We start from the raw sequence: 21,118 nt of genomic DNA, 5'->3' as shown, positions 1-21,118 counted from the left end.
CCTCGGGGTGGGCGCCGGGAAGCCGCAGGGATAAGAGAAACAGAAGTTTAGAAGTAAAATGAGAGAAATAGGAATGCTGGTAGATAGAAGTAAAATAGGAGAAATAGGAATGCCCGGAGATAGGGAAATAGAGAAAAATAAGGCCTCCCCACAACATGGCAATGAGAGAGCTTGGATTCAGTCTGCCTGATTAGGGAGGTGGTGAGCACCTGCGGGTGGCTAGCAGCTTATGCGCTGCAGGTCACCGAAGACAGGCACGAATTAACAACAATAAGTCTCCCCACAATACCGCAATGAGAAGGCTTGGATTCGGTCTGCCTGATTAGTAAGGCGGTAAGCACCAGCAGGCAGCTCGACCAGAGTATGAGCTGCAGGTCACCGAAGATAGGCACGAATCAACACCAATAAGTCTCCCCACAATACGGCAATGAGAGGGCTTGGATTTGGTTTGCCTGATAGGGCTTGTAAGCACCTGCATGCAGTTCTAGCAGAGCAGAGCATGCGCTGCAGGGCACCGAACACAGGCACGCATCAGCACCTAAAAACCTCCTCACAACATGGCGAAGAGAGGACCCGGATTCGGTTTGCCTGATTGATAGGACTTGTAAGCACCTGTGGGCAACTCTAGCAAGCAGAGCAGAGTGTGTGCCACGGGGCACCGAAGACAGGTGCGTATCAACGCCAAAAAATAAAAAGAAAGGGGGATCTGTGGGGATCAACCTGGACTAGACTGTTACTGGAATTAAGACTTATTCTATGCAACTGCTCTCCCACAATATGGCACTGAGAAGGGAGAAACAGCTTCTACACAGCTGCCTCCAGTTCAACCAATAAACTGTAGGACCTGCTCCTGATTGGAGGAGAGCAGCGTACTCGGCATGTGGGTAGCAGAGTTGGGATTGGTGGAAGAGGACTATAAAGGAGGAGAGAGACGGCATGCACCAGGAACATCTAAAGGGAACATCTGAAGGAACACCTGTGCAGCCCCCGAGAGAGCCGGCCGGCAGTGTGCCGCTCCCCTGTGGAAGTGGGGAAAGTGGCCAGGGGGAACCGCCCTTCCACGGAGGTGGAAGGGTCGGCAGCCAACCCGGGAAGAACCAGCAGCAAACCCGGGGAGGGCCGAGCAGACCAAAGAACAGCGCAGGGTCCTGTGTCGTTCCTCCACGAACACGGGGAGCGACAGATGGAGCAACTGGGGATGACACAGCACATTGCAGGAAGCTTGGATTGTGCATAAAGACATAGCCCAGCCCTCATACATCTTCTACAGATTGTGAGTCTGGTCTGTGATGTGATACAGATCCTGGGGGCTGAGATAGCTGAGGTGCTGCAGAGAACATCAATGAAATTGGCTAGGAGCTCACTTGTTTGTTGTTTGCTGTCATTTGTGTAGCTGCTCATGGAGATGACTAGAGTTCAGGATTCTTTTTTTTTAACTTTTATTTAATGAATATAAATTTCCAAAGTACAATTTATGGATTACAATGGCTTCCCCCACATACCGTCCTTCCCACCCACAACCCTCCCCTTTCCCACTCCCTCTCCCCTTCCATTCACATCAAGATTCATTTTCGATTATCTTAATATACAGAAGATCAGCTTAGTATACATTAAGTAAGGATTTCAACAGTTTGCTCCCACACAGAAACATAAAGTGAAAAATAATAGATGATTTTTTTTAAATGATGATGAAATCAGATCAGACCTATTGTCATGTTTAATCCCAGTGAGAGTCAAGTTGGGAGTTGATAATTTCAATTTTTTTTTTTATACAGAGGATCAGTTTAGTATGCATTAAGTAAAGATTTCAACAGTTTGCACCCCCATAGAAACACAAAGTGAAATATATTGTTTGGGTACTCGTTATAGCATTAAATCTCAATACACAGCACATTAAGGACAGAGATCCTACATGAGGAGTAAGTGTACAGTGACTCCTGTTGTTGACTTTACCAATTGACACTCCTGTCGATGGCATCAGTAATCTCCCTATGCTCCAGGCATGAGTTTCCAAGGCTATGGAAGCCCTCTGAGTTCTCCGATTCTTATCTTGTTTAGACAAGGTCATAGTCAAAGTGGAGGTTCTCTCCTCCCTTCAGAGAAAGGTACCTCCTTCTTTGAAGACCTGTTCTTTCCACTGGGATCTCACTCGCAGAGATCTTTTGCCGGAGTGTCTTGGCTTTCCATGCCTGACATGCTCTCATGGGCTTTTCAGCCAGATCCAAATGCCTTTAGGGCTGATTCTGAGGCCAGAGTGCTATTTAGGACATCTGCCATTCTATGAGTCTGCTGAGTATCCCACTTCCCATGTTGGATCACTCTCCCCTTTATTTATTCCATCGGTTAGTGTTAGCAGGTACTAGACTTGTTTATGTGCTCCCTTTGACTCTTAGCCCTTTCATTATGATCAATTGTGAACTGAAATGGATCACTGGGACTAGTGAGATGGCATTGGTACATGCCACCTTGATGGGATTGAATTGGAATCCCCTGGTATGTTTTTAACTCTACCATTTGGGGCAAGTCAGCTTGAGCATGTCCCAAATTATACATATCTTCCCTCTCTTATTCCCACTCTTATGTTTAACAGGGATCACATTCGGTTAATTTTTAACACTTAATAACTGTGTATTAATTACAGAATTAAACCAGTCATATTAAGTAGAACAGACAAAAAAACTACTAAGAAGGATAATGTATTAAGTTGTTCATTAACAGTCAGGGCTATGCTGATCAAGTCACCATTTCCCATAGTGTCCATTTCACTTCAGAAGGTTTCCTTTTTGGTGTTCAGTCAGTTGTCACCGATCAGGGAGAACATATGGTAATTGTCCCTTTGGGATTGGCTTATTTCACTCAGCATGATGTGTTCCAGAGTCCTCCATTTTGTTGCAAATGACTGGATTTCATTGTTTCTTACTGCGGTATAGTATTCTAAAGAGTACATGTCCCATAATTTCTTTATCCACTCTACCGTTGATGGACATTTTAGGTTGGTTCCAGGTCTAAGCTATTGTGAATTGAGCTGCAATAAACATTAGGGTGCAGACTGCTTTTTTGTTTGCCAATTTAAATTCCTTTGGGTAAATTCCAAGGAGTGGGATGGCTGGGTCGAACGGTAGGGTTATCTTCAGGTTTCTGAGGAATCTCCAGACTGACTTCCATAGTGGCTTGACCAGTTTGCATTCCCACCAACAGTGGGTTAGTGTCCCTTTTTCCCCACATCCTCGCCAGCATCTGTTGTTGGTAGATTTCTGCATGTGAGCCATTCTAACCGGGGTGAGGTGAAACCTCATTGTGCTTTTGATTTGCATTTCCCTGATTGCTAATGGCCTTGAACATTTTTTCATGTTCCTGTTGGCCATTTGGATTTCCTCTTTTGAAAAATGTCTATTGAAGTCCTTGGCCTTTCTCTTAAGTGGGTTGCTGGTTTTGTTTTTGTGGAGTTTCTTGATCTCTTTGTAGATTCTGGTTATTAACCCTTTATCTGTTGCATAGTTTGCAAATATTTTTTCCCATTCTGTCGGTTGTCTCTTCACTCTCGTGACTGTTTCTTTTGCAGTGCAGAAACTTCTCAATTTGATGCAATCCCAATAGTTGATTTTGGCTTTGACTGCCTGTGCCTCCCGGGTCTTTTCCAGAAACTCTTTGCCTGTGCCAATATCTTGAAGGGTTTCTCCAATGTTCTCTAGTAACTTGATGGTGTCAGGTCGTAGATTTAGGTCTTTAATCCATGTTTGTGGATTTTTGTGTAAGGTGTAAGGTAGGGGTCTTGCTTCATGCTTCTGCACGTGGAAATCCAGTTTTCCCAGCACCATTTATTGAATAGACTGTCCTTGCTCCAGGAATTGGTTTTAGATCCTTGATCAAATATAAGTTGGCTGTAGATGTTTGGGTTGATTTCTGGTGTTTCAATTCTGTTCCATTGGTCTATCCAGCTGTTTCTGTACCAGTACCATGCTGTTTTGATTACAACTGCCCTGTAGTATGTCCTGAAATCTGGTATTGTGATGCCTCCAGCTTTGTTTTTGTTGTACAAGATTGCTTTAGCTATTCGAGGTCTCTTGTGCCTCCATATAAATTTCAGCACCAATTATTCCAGATCTGAGAAGAAGGTCTTTGGTATCTTTATTGGTATTGCATTGAATCTATAAATTGCTTTTGGGAGAATGGACATTTTGATGATATTGATTCTTCCAATCCATGAGCATGGAAGATTTTTCCATTTCTTGGTATCTTCTTCTATTTCTTTCTTTAAGGTTTTGTAATTTTCATCGTAGAGATCTTTAACGTCCTTGGTTAAGTTTATTCCAAGGTATTTGATTGTTTTGTAGCTATTGTGAATGGGATTGATCTTAGAAGTTCTTCCGCAGCCATGGCATTGTCTGTGTATACAAAGGCTGTTGATTTTTGTGCATTGATTTTATACCCTGCTACTTTGCCAAACTCTTTTATGAGTTCCAATAGTCTCTTAGTAGAGTTCTTTGGGTCCCCTAAATAAAGAATCATATCATCTGCAAAGAGGGATAGTTTGAGTTCTTCCTTCCCAATTTGTATCCCTTTAATTTCTTTTTCTTGCCTAATAGCTCTGGCTAGAACCTCCAGAACTATATTGAATAGCAGTGGTGAGAGTGGACATCCCTGTCTGGTACCAGACCTCAGTGGAAATGCTTCCAACTTTTCCCCTTTCAATAGGATGTTGGCTGTGGGTTTTTCATAGATTGCTTTGATTATATTGAGGAATGTTCCTTCTATACCCAATTTGCTTAGAGTTTTCATCATGAACGGGTGTTGTATTTTATCAAATGCTTTCTTGGCATCTATTGAGATAATCATATGGTTTTTCTTCTGCAGTCTGTTAATGTGGTGTATCACATTGGTTGTCTTGCGCACATTAAACCAACCTTGCATACCAGGGATAAATCCCACTTGGTCTGGGTGGATGATCTTTCTGATGTGTTTTAAACTCTCCACAGTGAAACATAAAGAAAAGATCCTAAAATGTGCAAGAGAGAAACGTCAGATTACTCTCAGAGGATCTCCAATCAGACTCACAGCTGACTTCTCATCAGAAATTCTATAAGCTAGGAGGGAATGGTGAGATATAGCCCAGGTACTAAGAGAGAAAAACTGCCAGCCCAGAATATTATATCCTGCAAAGCTATCATTTGTGAATGAAGGTGAAATAAAGACTTTTCATTGCAAACAGAAATTGAAAGAATTTGTCGCCACTCGTCCAGCCCTGCAAAAGATGCTTAAAGATGTGTTACACACAGAAACACAGAAACACGGTCATCAATATGAAAGAAGGTAAAGGAAGGAAACCAAGGAAGGAAAGCTCACAGCAAAAGATCACAGGGAATTCAAAGCATATATTAGAACTTATCTTTGGCAAATGGCAGGGCAAAGTTACCACTTATCATTAGTCACATTGAACGTGAATGGCCTGAACTGTCCAGTTAAAAGACACTGATTGGCTGATTGGGTTAAGGAACAAAACCCATCTATTTGCTGCTTACAAGAAACACATCTTTCCAACAAAGATCCATACAGACTGAAAGTGAAAGGCTGGAAAAAGATACCATGCCAACAGAAATGAAAAAAGAGCAGGTGTAGCCATCTTAATTTCAGACAACATAAACTTTACCACAAAACCCATTAAGAGAGACAAAGAGGGACACTACATAATGATTAAGGGATCAATTCAACAGGAAGATATAACAATTATCAATGTATATGCACCTAACTACAGGGCACCAGTTCATCTAAAAGATTTGTTAACGGACTTAAAGGGTGACTTAGACCCCAATACAATAGTACTGTGGGACTTCAATACTCCACTCTCAGAAACAGACAGATCAATAGGACAGAAGATCAACAAGGATACAGTAGATTTAAACGACAATATAGCCCAAATGGATCTAACAGATATATACAGAACTTTCAATCATACAGCTAAAGATTTTACATTCTTCTCAGCAGTACATGGAACCTTCTCTAGGATTGACCACATACTAGGCCATAAAGCAAGTCTCAGCAAATTCAAAAGAATTAGAATCATACCATGCAGCTTCTCAGACCATAAAGGAATGAAGTTGGAAATTAGCAACTCAGGAATCCCTAGAGCATACACAAACACATGGAGATTGAACAACATGCTCCTGAATGAACAATGATCACAGAAGAAATCAAAAGAGAAATCAAAAACTTTCTGGAAGTAAATTAGGATAACAGCACAACATACCAAAACTTATGGGACGCAGCAAAAGCAGTGTTAAGAGGAAAGTTTATATCAATAGGTGCCTACATCAAGAAATTGGAAAGGCACCAAATAGATGAGCTTTCAATTCACCTCAAGGATCTAGAAAACCTACAGCAAACCAGACCCAAATCTAGTAGCAGAAGAGAAATAATTAAAATCAGAGAAGAAATCAACAGGATTGAATCAAGAAAAACATTACAAAAAATCAGCCAAACGAGGAGTTGGTTTTTTGAAAAAATAAACAAAATCGACACCCCATTGGCCCAACTAACTAGAATAAGAAGAGAAAAGACCCAAATCAATAAAATCAGAGATGAAAAAGGAAACGTAACAATAGACACCACAGAAATAAAAAGAATCATCAGAAATTACTACAAGGACTTGTATGCCAGCAAACAGGGAAACCTATCGGAAATGGATAGATTCCTGGACACATGCAACCTACCTAAATTGAACCAGGAAGACATTGAAAACCTAAACAGACCCATAACTGAGACAGAAATTGAAACAGTAATAAAGGCCCTCCCAACAAAGAAAAGCCCAGGACCAGATGGACTCACTGCTGAATTCTACCAGACATTTAAAGAAGAACTAACTCCAATTCTTCTCAAACTATTCAGAACAATTGAAGAAGAGGGAATCCTCCCAAATTCTTTCTATGAAGCCAGCATCACCTTAATTCCTAAGCCGGAAAAAGATGCAGCACTGAAAGAGAATTACAGACCAATATCCCTGATGAACATAGATGCAAAAATCCTCAATAAAATTCTCGCCAATAGAATGCAACAACACATTAGAGTTTAGGATTCTTAGTGTCTCCCCTCCTCAATGCATGCAGCTTCTGTCTGGACCCATGTGTAATCCCTGGGTCATTAGATAAGAAATGGAGCTAAGTTGGCTGTTGTCAAAATTGTGTGCTGAATGGTGAGTAACATAGTTTTTGTCTTGAATACAGGTCTCAAATATCCTGCCAAAAAACAATGATATCCAGTGTCACTACTTGCAACTGCAGCATGGTCTGCACCATGCACATTTCCTCACCCTGCAAGCCAAGCTAGTAGATGTGTAGACAATATTAAGTGGGTGATAATAGCAAGTGTGCTACACCCATGAGCTCAATACAGACAGAAAATTAGCACTAGAGACAGCATAGCTGTTATAGCAGCATCCATCATCAAGGGAAGAGGCAGATGTAGTTTTCAGTGGAATCCATTAGAAAACTTGGGAGTAGTGGTTGGGTTTATAGTTAGAGGCATACTGATGGACAGAGGGGTTAGCTCCCATTGCCATCAACCCAGCCCCAAGTTTCTCAACAATGAACGGTCCTTTTGCACTGAGTCTATTTCTTTATGAAGCTGTTTTTGGAGTTTAGTTTCCCCAGCTTTTTCTAGCTTTTTTTTTAAAATGGGAAGTCTGCCTTATGGATTTTATATATTTCTTCTTCATAAAATAGATATTTTTAGATCTAATAACTTCCATATATGACTCTTTAATCACGAGTTCTTGTATAATGTGTTTTCATTTTCTATCATTTCCTCATATTTTATAATTTCCCTTGAGGTTTTTTTCCATTCCATTACTGTGGGGAGCAACTCAGACTAGACTAAGTTACTGGAATTAAGACTTATTCTATGCATCTGCTCTCCCACAATATGGCGCTGGGGAGGAGTAAACTTCTAGGCAGCTGCCTCTCGCCAATTTGACTGATGAGCTGCAGGAGAGCAGTGTGCTCAGCGTGTGGGTAGCAGAGCATGGATTGGTGGAAGAGGACTATAAAGGAGGAGAGAGACAACATGCACCAGGAACATCTGAAGGAACACCTGAGCAGCCCCCAAGAGAGCCGGCCAGTGGTGTGCCGCACCTCTGCAGAAGCGGGGAAACTGGCAGGGGGGGCTGCCCCTCCACGGAGGTGGAGGGGTCGGCAGCCAACCTGGGAAGGACCAGCAGCAAACCCGGGAAGGGCTGAGCAGACAATAGAACAGCTCAGGGTTTAGTGTCATTCCTCCACAAAGAGGGATAGCGACAATTATTTTTTCCCACAATGTACTGCTTATTTTCCACTTATATTACAACTTCTAAAGTATCATCCTGATTTTGCTTTTTATAATTTATTAAAAAAAACACTGAGAGAGAGAGAGAGAAAGAGAGAGAGAGAGAGAGAGAGAGAGAGAGAGAGAGAGAGAGAGATTGCACAGCTTCCTAGATACTCACAACTATTGGAGTTCATGCAGCCAAAATGGAGCCAGTAAGTCTTCCACATGGGTGACAATGCTGCAATTACTTCAGCCATCACCTGCTTCCTACTGGGATGCATATTAAAAGGAAGCTGAAATGAAAGCAGAGCCAAGACTTCGACTTAGGTGCTCTGATTTTGATTTGGATATAACACACATCTTTTTTAAAGAAATTATTTTATTTTATTTGAAAGACAGAGTTACAGAGAGAGGTAGAGACAGAGAGAGAGGTCTTCCATCTGCTGGTTCACTCCCCAGATGGCCGCAATGGCTGGAGCTGCACTGATCTGAAGCCAGGAGCCAGGAGCTTATTCCAGGTCTCCTACATGGGTGCAGGGGCCCAAGGACTTGTGCCATCTTCTACTGCTTTCCCAGGACATAGCAGAGAGCTGCATCAGAAGAGAAGTAGCTGGGACTAGAACCAGTGCCCGTATGGGATGCCGTCGCTTCAGGCTAGGGCTTTAACCCCTGTGCCACAGCACCAGCCCCTACACACATTATCTTAACCACTAAACCGAATACTCCTAATTGTGGTCAGAGAAAATATCTTAAATGATTTGAGTTCGTCAAGGTTTATTCAGGTGATTTTATGATGTAGCAAATTGTTTTCTGTGGAAAACGTTGCATGCACACTGAATGAAAGGCATATTCTCTTGATTAGTGTGGTATATATCAATTAACTTTGTTGTTTTATCATATTCAAATCTTCCATATCCTTTTCAGTCTGTTTCATAGTTGTGCCATCCATTACTAAAAGAAGGATACTGGCAAATCCAAATGCTATTTTTTTTTTCCAAATGCTATTGTTGAAGACTCTGTTTATCCCTTTGTCTCATTTTCCTAAAATGTGCCACTCCACAAAATAAAGAGTTCAACAAATAAAAAATAAAAACAGCATGGTTCATTAGGAATATAGACAAAGGCTATAAATAAAAATCAAATAAAACAACGTCCATTTCAATTATACACAGTAAATATTAAAATAATCGCAGATCCTTGCAACTGTGGTACATCATTCTTAACCATTGGTTTGTCAAAGATATAAAGTTTGACAAAATTACATTTGCAGTGATATTGATACAGGAGTGTCTTTTTTGTTTTTGTTTTTCATTTTTAAATTTTAGCCCCCACTGGCACTAGGAATGCTTCCTTTTCAGTTTGAGTCTCACTGGTGCGGCGGCTCACTAGGCTAATCCTCCACCTGTGGCACCAGTACTCTGGGTTCTAGTCCCAGTTGGGGTGCCAGTTCTGTCCCAGTTGCTCCTCTTCCAGTCCAGCTCTCTGTTGTGGCCCAGGAAGGCAGTGGAGGGTGGTCCAAGTGCTCGAGCCTTGCACCCACATAGGAGACCAGGAGGAAGCTCCTGGCTCTTGGTTTCAGATCAGCGCAGTGCGCCAGCCGTAGCAGCCCTTTGGGGGATGAACCAACAGAAGGAAGACCTTTCTCTCTGTCTCTCTGTCTCTCACTGTCTAACTCTGCCTGTCCAAAAAAAAAAGTTTGGGATTCAAAAGGCTTCCATAACCTTGGCAACTAATGTTAAGAACCTCTGGGTGATCACTGATATAATACATGAATGTTAATTGTTAAATTAACAACAGGAGTCACTGTATACTTGCTTCCCATGCAGTCCTGTCCTCAATGAGTTGTATTAACAGAATTAACTATAAAACTTGGTCTCAGTTTTGTGTGTGTGTGCAAGTTATTGAAATCTTTACTTAGTACAGAGTTAGTCTTCTGTGTATAAAGTTAATTGAAAATTAATCTTAATGGAGAATGGAACTGGAAATGGGAGAGGGGGAGGAAGTGGTGTGGAGTGGGGGTGGGAAGGTGGGTACAGTGGGAAGAATCACTATATTCCTAAAGTTGTACTTATGAAATTTGTACCCATTAAATAAAAGGTTTCTTTGGGAAAAACAAAAGTTTGGGTCCTTGGTTTGCAAACTGAGGCATGCATCCAGACCAATAATAATACAATCAACAGTCAGAAGAATGGTGTGAAAATGTATTTGGATAGCTTTTACCTTGGATTTATTGCATAATTTATTTGAAAAGCAGAGTTACAGCGAAGGAGGGAGGGAAGGTTCCCTCCTCAAATGGATGCAATGGTCAGTGTTGGACCAGGCCAAAGCTGTGATCCTGGGAATACTTCCAGGTCTCTCATATGGTGGCACTATCCCAAGCACTTGGGCCATCCCCTGATACCTACTCAGGTACATCAGCAGAGAGCTGGACTGAAATGGAGTGGCCAGGACTTGGACCTGGGCTCATGGAATGCCAATGTTGCATTCATTGATTTAACCAGCTGAGTCAAATGCCAGGTCTTAAATTGCTTTTGTCATTTCATGCTGGGAGGTGACCACTGCCAGAGAGGATGGCCTCCAGTGTTTGCTGTCTAAGGCAACATGTCAGGAATAGGATACGGAAACTCCAACATCAAGTAACAAAAGCTGTTCACAGGGTCTGGTATTGTGGTTCAGTTAGTTGAGTCACCACCATGTGAGTGCCATTTTTCTTTCTAGTTTTAAGAACAAGGCAAGGGAAAGCAATGGGAATACTCATCCCTTTGTTAATTGTTTCTTTTGTCATAAATTGCAATACTTGAAGCCTTTGAATTTCCTTATATTTAGCCATCTTACTCATTTTAATTTGGCCTGTGGATTTCCACTTTATCTAGCCAAATTTTAACTTCCAAAAACTTAGTTTACATTTAATTTGTTACTTATTCTTTTAGAGTCACTCTGCCTCCTATGGAATAATTGAGTTCATTTGACCATGGAAAATTGAAGCATTGTTATAATTAAAATTAAGTATAGTAAGTGAATACCTTATTTTTTCTTCTATTTTCTTTTTGTAATTTTCCTAAGATCATATGTTGTATTTTGTTTAAATTTAGAGCTATCCATAGCTACAATTGTAATTTGGGCCACACTCTGGATTTCGCCCATGAAATTTTGAAAATAGGTATATACTGGAAGCTGTGAAAATTAATTTTAATAAAGACTTATTTATTTTAAAGGCAGAATTAGAGGGGGGGATGGAGCAAGGGAAGGAGGAAGAGAGACAGAGACAAAGACAGAGAAAGATCTTCCATCTGCTACTTCATTGCCCAAATGGCTGCAATGCTCAAGGTAGGGCCAGGCTGAAGCCAAGAACCACGAGCTTCATCTGGATCTCCCAAATGAATGCAGGGGCCCAAGATCTTGAGCCATCCTCTATTGCTTTCCCAGGCACATTAGCAGGGAGCTGGATTGGAAGTGGAGCATCCAAGAGTTGAATCAGCATTCATATGGGATGATGGCATCATAGGCTCTGGCTTAACCCATTAAGCCACAATGCTGGTCTCAAGAGTTAATTTAGACCGTGTTCCATGGAAACACCATAGTCCATCAGGGTCCTTTTAAATCTGCTTATTATATCATTAAGCATTATAATTTCTACTTGGATCAAAGTATTAGCTTTTTAAAACCACACACATATACACAAGAATAATTTATTCATTTTTGTATTTTCTTTCCCTTTCTCTGATACCTAGATTTTAATGAACATATTTCTAGTGTTTTATTTTTCATTCATCTTATTTCTCTCCTTTTCTCATTTAGGCATTTGGGTACCTAAAACCACAGTTTTTAATTTCCATATTTCTTTGAAAGTTTTTTTTTGTTGTTGTTTTGTTTTTTTTTTTTTTTGTGGAGCTTCTGGGTGGGTGCAATTTAAGCAGGTAGTGATTGGGTATATTACTTTGCCAAAGTCACCATGACAAATTGCAACAAATGGGATGATTTAATTCCCCAGATGTTGTTTCTCACAGTCCTGCACATTGGAAGTTTGAGATCAAGGTGTCTACAGGCTTGGTGACTTCTGGGACCTCGCTCCCTGGCTTCCAGTTAGCCAGCAACTTGCTGTATGTTCACATGGTATTTCCTCTGTTCATGTGAATCCCTGCTGGCTCTCCTTATAAGGTCAGGTGTGAGCCTGGATTAGGGTCTCACACTTGATATCATTTTCCTTCTGTTACACCTTTAAAGGTCCTGTCTCTAAAAACAATCACATTGGAAATTAGGGCTGCAAGATATTCACTTTTGGGAGAATCAGTTCAGCCCATTACAGTGAGAGGTCCTAGTGCTCTGCTTCAAAGAAGCCAGGTCTGAGGAGGGCTTAATGCTTGAAATGAGGGTTAGGATTCCTCATAATATTACTTTCTATGCTGTCTCTCATATGCACACACACACTTACAAACTCCTGTGTATGCATACAAAAATATAAATGTCTAAATGTTGCATTCAGATAAAGTCAACATAGTAACCAATGAAATTGAATATTAGAAAATATTAAAATGGAAAAGAAATAGGAAAATGAGAACACAGGTAGTTATATAAGAGTACATATGATTCCATCATTCATCGTTCCCAAAACACATGCACCATAGTATGAGAAACAAAACTAAAACTATTTTTTACAGGAATACAAACCAGTTTACAAGAGGGATGTTGTCCTAATTATTTTATAAACTTTGAGTTAATGTTAATCTGTTTGAAATTATGATTATATGACAAGTGGGGAATATAAGTTCTGAGAGAGTATCAATCTATTATTATAGGAACAGGTTTAATGCTTCCTTTTATCTTCGAGCATTATCTACTAAAGTAACTGCAGAGTGGTTCAGTATGGATTTCTCAATTGCTTGACAATTTTATTTTAAAGATTTATTTTATTTGTTTGAAAGAATTACAGAGAGGTAGAGATAGAGAGAGAGGTCTTCCATCTGCTGGTTCACTTCCCAGATGGCCACAACGGCCAGAGCTGCACCAATCTAAAGCCAGGAGCCAGGAGCCTCTTCCCGGCCTCCCATGTGGGTGCAGGGGCCCAAGGACTTGGGCCATCTTCTAGCTTCTTTCGCAGGCCCCAGAAGAGAGCTGGATTGGAAGAGGAGCAGCCAGGACTATAACTGATGCCCATATGGGATGCCCATGCTTCAGGCTAGCGCTTTAACCCACTGCATCACAGTGCCGCCCCGCACTGCCAGTTTTACATAATAACATTTTAAAAATCATGGCTAGATTTTTTTTTAAAGATTTCTTTATTTACTTTTAAGATAAAGTTCCAGAGAAGCAGAGGCAGAGAAGAGAGAGAGAGAGAGAGAGAGAGAGAGAGAGAGAGAGAGAGAGAGAGAGATTATCCTTCCACTGGTTCACTCCCCAAATGGTCACCATTGCCAGGTCTGGGCCAATCTAAAACCAGCAACCTGGAGTTTCTTCTGGATCTCCCATGTGGGTACAGGGACCCATGCACTTTGGCTATCTTCTATTGCTTTTCCAGGTGCATTAGCAGGGAGCTGGATTGGAAGTGGAGCAGCCAGTACTCGAACTGGGGCCCTTATGGGAGGCTGGCACTGCAGGCATATGCTTATAATTCTTGTAATTATTTTACAACTTTGGTGAAGTAGATATGATTATTACTAAACTTGTGAGAAAATGTTAAATTGGCATATATGTCACATTAGTTTCTTCAAAGCCAACAAAGTGCATCAGTAATAATGTGCTAAATTCACAGAATATTGGCAACTTATTGAGTTTATTTTTAGCAGCTAATGGATAATTACTAGGTGGTAATTGCAAACATAATTCACAAGTCCCTGAGCACTCATGTATTAAAATTGAATGGGGGGCGGTGCTGTGGCATGGTGGATGATGCCCCTGCCTGCTGTGCCAGCATCCCATATGGGTACTGGTTCGAGACTCGGCTGCTCCACTTCTGATCCAGCTCTCTGCTATGGCCTGGGGGGGGGCAGTGGAGGATGGTCTAAATCCTTGGGCCCATGCACCCACGTGGGAGATCCAGAGGAAGCTCCTGGCTCCTGGCTTCAGATTGGTTCAACTCCAGCCATTGTGGCCAGATGGGGAGTGGACCAGCGGATGGAAGACCTCTCTCTCTCTCTCTCTCTCTCTCTCTCTCTCTCTCTCTGCCTCTCCTTCTCTTTCTGTGTAACTTTTTTCAAATAAATAAATATTTTTAAAAAATGAATGGGGAGCCCTCACATCTGCAAGGTGCCACACCTGCCTTGTATTATGCCTGAAAGCAGAAACGAGTCTACACATGTCATGGATGCACACTCCTGGAGGCAGAATATGTAACTTCTAAAAGTGAAAGACCAAGAGCCAACAACACAATCCAAATCTCTTACGTGCATGGCAGGAATCCAATTACCTGGGCTATGACCACTGCCTCCCAGGGTCTGCATTAGCTGGAAGCTAGAGTCTGGAGCTGGAGCTGGGCTTCAAACCTAGGCACTCAGGTGTGGGACAGAGATGTCTTAACTATTAGACCAAATGCCTGCTCTGAGACTCTGTGTTTAATTAACTTTTTTCAAGCAGAAGCTGCATGGTGTAATGGGAAAAACAGCCTTGGAATCTAACAAAGCTGATTCCTGGATCCCAGTTCAGCATGACCTTGGGCAAGTTGCTTTACTTTTATGAATTTCCATTTCCTTCTCAATGGACACCTTGCAACTCAATGTCTAGAAGTGCGCCTAGCACAACCCAAGTCGGCCTAAAGGACAAGCAGCCAGGATTACGAGTCTGCCACTCTCTGACCCTCCCCAGGCCAGCACCCTCTCTCAGCAGGTATGTGCACAGCCTGCCTCTGCCCCCTCCTCTCTGGGCTCCTGAATCTGTCTGCGGGGTGTCCACTCACAGACCACAGAGGGTGGTGGCAGTGCGACGGCCTCTTGATGTCCCCGGCCCACTCCAACGTGGAAAGTCGCCCAAGGGCTCCGCCGAGGCCACCTCCCGCAGAGTGCAGGAGATCCAAGGAGCAGGCCAATCGTGTGCACGGCCACCGCCCCCTCAGCGCTGCCCTGGGCCCTTGCTCCCCCTCCTCTGCCCTCTCGAGCCCCTGCCCTGGTCGCCAACGGGCAGTGGTGTCTGCCGAGCGCGCAGAGGAAGTAGCGCCTGCACGCCCTGCGCTACTGCACAAGCTGGGCCAGGCCGCCCGCGATGGCGAGGCGGCGGCCTGGAAGGCTGCTGGTCTAGCGCGCCCAGAGCAGAGATCTTGGTCCCACGCAGGCCGTACACCCTCAACCCTTGCGTGATAAGGCGCCGAAGCAGCCGTTGGCGCTGCGGGGCTGTCCCCAAGGATGAGAAAGCAGCCTGGCTGAGGACGTTGGCGCCGGCCTGCTTGAATAGAGGGGCAGCAAGTGCATGGCGCAGAAACATTCTCTGCCACTCTCTGCTCCCTGGCCCTGAACTAGGCAGTCCAGCCCCCACCTCTCCTACTGGCCCACCGCTTCCTCCACCATGGGCAATGACAGTGGCGGGCCTGGAGGGCAGGGCCAGAGCAAGCGGGACCAGCGGTACTGTGAGCCCTGTGGGGAGATGGAGAGCCTGCTGTGCTGTGGCCGCACCAGCGCCAGAACTGGAAGGAGCAGGAGCTCCTGTGCCAGGGCAGCGAGGGCGCCTCTGGCCGTGGGGCAGGCCTGACCCAGCACCCTGGCCTTTCCCACCACACCACGGCCCAGGGCTGTGGGGCCAGAGCCCAGGAAAGGAGCTGCTCGTCCCTAGTCCCTACAGCACTTCCACTGCCTCCAGGGATTCGGGCCGGCTGCAAGAGATGCGGCCAAGGCAAAGGCCAAGTCCATGGCCCACCCTGCCATAAACAGGAACCCCGGCCTCCAGGGCCCGGCGGTGGCAGAGGTGGAGCCAGGGAGGAACTCTTGAGCCGCCCATCGCTGTATCAGGAGCAAGCGAACCAGTACCCGCCTAGAAACACGCCCTGCCAGGGACTGAGCCATAGCTGTGGTCTGCAGCCCAAAGGGCAGATGAAGCCAGTTCCACACTGCCTTGCATGAACAAGCGTGGCATCTGGGTAGTGGACGACTTCCTGGACAAGATATGCGATGAGATGCGCGCCCTGCACTGCACAGGCAAGTTCACAGACAGCCAGCTGTGAAACTGCTGGGCTGCTGATGAGCAGCATGGACAACCTGATCCACCACTGTAACGAGAAGCTGGGCAACTACAAAATGATTGGCCGGACGAAAGCCATGGTGTTATCCAGGCAATGGAACAGGTTATGTGTGGTATGTTGATAATCCAAATGGAGATGGGAGATGTGTGACTTGTATATATTAATAAAGACTGGGGTGCCAAGGTAAGTGGAGGTGTACTTAGAATTTTTCCAGAAAGCAAGCCCAGTTTGCTGACATTGAACCCAAATTTGATAGACTGCTGAAACTTCTATATTAAGTAACAATGGTGAGAGTGGGGATCTTTGTATGGTTCTGGATCTTAGGGGGAATGCTTACAGCATTTCCCCATTCAGTAGGATGCTGGCTGTGGGTTTGTCATAAATTGCCTTGATTGTGTTGAAGAATGTTCCTTCTATACCCAATTTGTTTAAAGTTTTAGTCATGAAAGGATGTTGTATTTTATCAAATGCTTTCTCTTCATCCATCAAGATAACCACATGGTTTTTGTTTTTCAGTTTGTTAATATGATGTATCACATTTATTCATTTGGGAATGTTGAAACATCCCTACATATAAAAGATAAACCCCAGTTGGTCTGGGTGAATGATCTTTATGATGTGTTGCTCAATTAGCTAATATTTTGTTGGGGATTTTTGCATCTATGTTCGGCAGGGATATTTGTATATTGTGTTCTTTCTCTGTTGTTTCTTTTGCTGGTTTAGGAATTAAGATTATGCTGGCTTCATAGGAGTTTGGGAGGTTTTCCTTTCTTTCAGTTGTTTCGAATAGGTTGAGAAGAATGGAATTAATTCTTCTTTAAATGTCTTGTAGAATTGAGTAGTGAAACCATCCAGTCCTGGGATTTTCTATATTGGGAGAGTTTAATTACTGATTCAGTTTCTGTCTTGGTTATTGGTCTGTTAGTTTTTCTGTCTTCATACTCAATTATGTTAGATTGTATGTGTACAGAAATCTATGCATTTCTTCAGGGTTTCCCAATTTATTGGCATATAGCTCTTTGTAGTATTTCCCGATGATTCTTTTTTATTTCTATGGTATCTATTATTATATTTCCTTTTTCATTTCTGATTTTATTGATGTGGATATTTTCCTTCATTATTCTTAGTTGGGCCAATAGTATATTAATTTTATGTATTTTTTCAAATAAAGCAGCTCCTCATTTCATGATATTTTGTATTTTTGTTTTTGTGTATTTCTTCTCTGATATTAAGTATTTTTTTCATCTACTACTTTTTTTTTCTAGGTCCTTGAGATGCATTGACAGCTCACTTATTTGGTGTCTTTCAATTTCTTATGTAGGTACCCATTGCTATAAATGTCCCTCTCAGCACTTCCTTTATTGTATGATGTAATTTTGGTATGATGTATTGTACTGTTTCTTTCCAGAAATATTTAGATTTCTTCTATGACCTACTGTTCATTCAGGAGCATGTTGTTCAGTCTCCATTTGTCTGCATATGTCCTAGAGATTCTTGAATTGTTGATTTCCAGGTTGATTCCACTGTGGCCATAGAAGATGCATGGTAGGGTTTCAGTATGGTGTAGCATATGGTCTATGCTAGAGAAAGTTCCATGCACTGGTGAGAAGAATGTGTGTTCTGCTACTGTGAGATGAAAAGCTCTGTAGATATCTTTTTCAGTGTTTTAAACATGCCAAGCTGTGTTGACTCAGTAGGCAAAGGCCAGCCTACATTCAAAGGGCAGTAATTTCCGCCTCAGATGTTAGAGTTGTAAAGACATTCTGGCCTCCATGTATCTACCAGAAATGTGATTGTCATTTTGTATTTTAGTTTTGTCCAACATAAATTATAATTTTCTTTGTGATTATATAGGCTATTTGAGTTTTAAATACTAGAGGCTCCTCTGGACTTCTGTTTTCTTATTTCTTTTTAAAAATTTTTAGAAAGCTTTAATTTAATAAATATAAATTTCATAGGTATAGTTTTAGGAATATAGCGGTTCTTCCCCCCATACCCACCCTCCCACCTTCAAATCATCCCATCTCCTACTCCCTCTCCCATTCCATTCTTCATTAAGATTCATTTTCAATTAACTAAAGAAGACCACCCCTATACTTAAGTAAAGATCTCAACAATTTGCACCCACACACACACACACAAAGTATAAGGTACTGTTTGAAAACAAGTTTTACAGTTAATTCTCATAGTACAACTCATCAAGAACAAAGGTCCTACATGGGGAATAAGTGCACAAGGATTCCTGTTGTTGATTTAGCAATTGACACTCTTATTTATGATGCCAATGATCACCCACCTGGCTTTTGTTTCATGTCATTTGATACTTTCTTTTAGTCACCTTAATATTTACAATTGTTATATCATTCTGATATATGATCTATTTATTATCATGCTGCTAATATATAACATTACAATTTATAAGATAAAGCTAACCACATATTTGGGCCAGCATTGTGGCATAATTAGTTAAGCCATCACCTGTAGTCCTGGCATTCCATATGTGTGCCAGTTCTAGTCCAGCTGCCCCACTTCTGATGCAGCTCCCTGCAAATGCACATGAGAAAGGTAACAGAAGGCTCAAGTCACTGGACCTCTACACCCATGTGGGTGACCCGAGTGAAGCTCCAGGTTCCTGACTTTAGCCTGGACCAATCCTTGCTGTTGTGGTCATTTGGAGAGTGAACCAGCAGATTGAAGACCTCTCTTTCCCTCTCTCTCTCTCTCCTTCTGCCTCTCAAATAAATAAAATCAACCTTAAAAGCCCACATTTTTACATTAAATACCTTCCTCACAATAAAAATACGTAGAATAAATCTGAAAATCCTTGGAAGAATAGATGATCGCATACTATCCACATACAGACAAGGAAGGAAAATTTGGTCTAAAAAATTAACAGATTTCATCAAAAAAGAGATCTTAAACCAAAAATGATGTATAACAATTATGAAATATAACAATGAATACAAAATATTAAATAATTTTAAATAGCAAAATAATTATATAAAATAATCTTGATTGATATTGGTTTAATATGAAATATATTAATGTAATCAATTACATTGAATAGATAAAAGGAAAGTAATATTGTTATGTCTGATTATGTGCAAAAATGACAGACTTTGGACATAAACAGTGTATATTTTTTTAACTTTTATTTAATGAATATCAATTTCCAAAGTACAGATTATGGATTACAATGGCTTCCCCCCCATAACGTCCCTCCCACCCGCAACCCTCACCTTATCCACTCCCTCTCCCCTTCCATTCACATCAAGATTCATTTTCAATTCTCTTTATATACAGATCAGTTTAGCATACATTAAGTAAAGATTTCAACAGTTTGCTCCCACACAGAAACATAAAGTGAAAAATACTGTTTGAGTACTAGTTATAGCATTAAATCTCAATGTACAGCACACTAAGGACAAAGATCCTACATGAGGAGTAAGTGCACAGTGACTCCTGTTGTTGACTGAACAAATTGACACTCCTGTTTATGGCCTCAGTAATCACCCTAGGCTCTTGTCATGAGCTGCCAAGGCTATGGAAGCCCCCTGAGTTCACTGACTCTGATCATATGTAGACAAGGCGATGGTCAAAGTGGAAGTTCTCTCCTCCCTTCAGAGAAAGGTACCTCCTTCTTTGATGACCCATTCTTTCCACTGGGATCTCACTCACAGAGATCTTTCATTTAGGTTTTTTTTTTCCCCAGAGTGTCTCGGCTTTCCATGCCTGAAATACTCTCATGGGCTTTTCAGCCAGATCCACATGCCTTAAGGGCAGATTATGAGGCCAGAGTGCTGTTAGGACATTTGCAATTCTATGGGTCTGCTGTGTATCTCACTTCCCATGTTGGATCATTCTCTCCCTTTTTGATTCTATCAGCTAGTATTTGCAGACACTAGTCTTGTTTATGTGATCCCTTTGGTTCTTAGTCCTATCATTATGATCAATTGTGAACAGAAATTGATCAAATGGACTAGTGAGATGGCATTGGTACATGCCACCTTGATGGGATTGAATTGGAATCCCCTGGTATGTTTCTAACTCCACCATTTGAGGCAAGTCAGCTTGAGCATGTCCTGAATTGCACATCTCTTCCCTCTCTTATTCCCACTCTTATATTTAACAGCGATCACTTTTCAGTTAAGTTTCAGCACTTAAGAAGAATTGTGTATTGATTACAGTATTCAACCAAAAGTATTAAGTAGAACAAACAAAAAAATACTAAGAGGGGTAACATATTAAGCTGCTCATCAACAGTCAGGGTGAGGGCTGATCAAGTCACCATTTCTCATAGTGTTCATTTCACTTTAACAGGTTTCCTTTTTGGTGCTCAGTTAGTTGTCACCTATCAAGGAGAATAAGTGGTATTTGTCCCTTTGGGATTGGCTTATTTCACTCAGCATAATGTTTTCCAAATTCCTAACAGGGATCACTTTTCAGTTAAAATTTAAACACCTAAGAACAATTGTGTGTTAATTACAGAGTTCAACCAATGGTACTAGAACAACAACAACAAAAAAAAACTAAAATGGATAAAGTATTACATTGTACATCAACCATCAGGACAAGAGCTGATCAAGTCACTGTTTCTCACAGTGTCCATTTCACTTCAACAAGTTTCCCCTTTGGTGCTCAGTTAGTTGTTGCCAATCAGGG

General features: G+C 41.9%; 1 long non-coding RNA gene and 1 pseudogene across 2 annotated transcripts in view; one reads left to right on the top strand and one right to left on the bottom strand.

Moving 5' to 3' along the window:
- LOC138845025 (uncharacterized) overlaps positions 1–21,118 on the bottom strand; it is a 117,399-nt gene that overhangs the window by 40,184 nt on the left and 56,097 nt on the right. The gene's annotated exons all lie outside the window — the stretch shown is intronic.
- LOC149119388 (egl nine homolog 1 pseudogene) lies at positions 16,126–16,734 on the top strand (annotated as a pseudogene).

Source organism: Oryctolagus cuniculus, chromosome Y (assembly GCF_051225735.1).
Source record: "Oryctolagus cuniculus isolate XC-2025 breed Fujian yellow rabbit chromosome Y, ASM5122573v1, whole genome shotgun sequence".
Classification (NCBI taxonomy): Eukaryota; Metazoa; Chordata; class Mammalia; order Lagomorpha; family Leporidae; genus Oryctolagus; species Oryctolagus cuniculus.
The sequence above is the reverse complement of the archived record's forward strand: the minus strand, read 5'-3'. Positions and strand labels throughout refer to the sequence as shown.